The sequence below is a fragment of the Desmodus rotundus genome, chromosome 5, assembly GCF_022682495.2.
Source record: "Desmodus rotundus isolate HL8 chromosome 5, HLdesRot8A.1, whole genome shotgun sequence".
Lineage (NCBI taxonomy): Eukaryota > Metazoa > Chordata > Mammalia > Chiroptera > Phyllostomidae > Desmodus > Desmodus rotundus.
In genome coordinates this window covers 28,800,182-28,801,724 of record NC_071391.1, presented here as the reverse complement: position 1 = coordinate 28,801,724, position 1,543 = coordinate 28,800,182, and the positions used below count along the sequence as shown (strand labels likewise).

The following is a 1,543-nucleotide window of genomic DNA, read 5'->3' as shown; positions in this document are numbered from 1 at the left end:
ATGATATTAATATTTATTTTTGATGTGATTAAGTCATGGTTAAGAAAATATGACCTAAAGAATAAAATCTCTTTGAAGTTTATTGAAATTTGCTTTTGATCTAATATTGTGTACATTGTTAAAAATATTCCTTGCATTCTTGAGAATATATACTTTAAATTCAGGACATAATTTTACATATATGTATATCCAGATCAACTTTGCAAATAATCATTATTTAAATATTTTATATCATTTTTTTCACCAAACACACCTTTATTGTAGTCTTCAAAGAACAGACTCTTTTTCTTTCAAGATAAGCGTGATTAACTTAAAAAAATGGCATTTACAATGGCTCTTCAAAGCATTCCCTTTTAACAGGATACTTAGCATCACAGAACCCAGACATCCAAAAGCTTAAAAAAGTTACATTTAGCTGTCATTAGGGGACGGCACAGAATCTGGCATCAGTCAAGGGAATCCATTCACACTTCAGGTCCTTCCCCTCCAGGAACCAGCATTGTTATAGTATTTCCATTTAGCAAAATCTATTCTAATTTATTAGTCCTTCTCCTTTCTGGTGAGTTCATACTCAGTGACATCTCCCTGTACCTTATTGACAAAGTCATCAAATCCTAGAAGCATGTCAATGATTTCCTTTTTGTTATTCCTGCAGGTTGTTTTTACTTCCTCAGATACTTTCATTTTAAAATTTTATTTCCGAATTTCTCATCATGGCCTTGACCTGGAATTTTATAAATGTGAAGTCTGTCCTGCGTATTTGTCTTTTACACAGGCTTTGGACTGGCTCCTGCCAGACCCCAAAGGGGTACTATCCAACTGGCCTCAAATTTTAAGTTAAAATTGTTTATATAATACTGCATTGTCTATCTTTTTCTCTGTGAGAAATACATTCAATATTAGAAGCTTTAAACAACAAATATTTATTATAATTTATTACCATAATATTTATAAATTTTGATATAGCTGGTTTTTGATTCAGGAATTCTAGAGTGGTTTGGCCTGATGGTTCTAGCTCAGGATTGCTCATGAAGTCACAATGACAAGCACTGGTAAAATTTTAGTTATCTGAAGACTTGAGTGGGGCGGAAGGATTGACTTTCTACAGGCTCACTCGTATGACTGTTGGTAGAAAGCCTCAAATTCTTGTTTGTGGCTGGCAGGATGTTTGAGTTTGTTCCCATGCAAATCATTCCTTAAAACTGGTTAATATATTTGCACAACACGGCACAAGATTCCCCCCCGCAGTGAGTGATTCAAGAGAGAACAAGGGGGGCGCTGCGTTGCATTTTATGACACTCTCAGAAGTCACCCACACCTCTTCAGCCATATTCTATGTGTTATGAATAACTCATTAAATCCAGCCCCCATGCAAGGGAGGGGTATGAACTCTAGTCTCTGAAGAAAGAAGTGCCCGATAATTTGTGTATGTATTTTAAAACTGTGGCAGCAATATTATAACATTTGCATGGATATAAATTCATCACCTACAGAGAGTTGTTCAGTATGTCTCAGGCAAAACTTTTTTTTTCCTTACTGAACT

The 1,543-nt window shown here is 34.9% G+C and overlaps 1 pseudogene; it reads right to left on the bottom strand.

Annotated features, from left to right (window-relative positions):
* Nucleotides 1-438: 438 nt before the first annotated feature.
* On the bottom strand, nt 439-684 carry LOC112303205 (U6 snRNA-associated Sm-like protein LSm5 pseudogene; annotated as a pseudogene).
* Between the last annotated feature and the right edge of the window lie 859 nt (nt 685-1,543).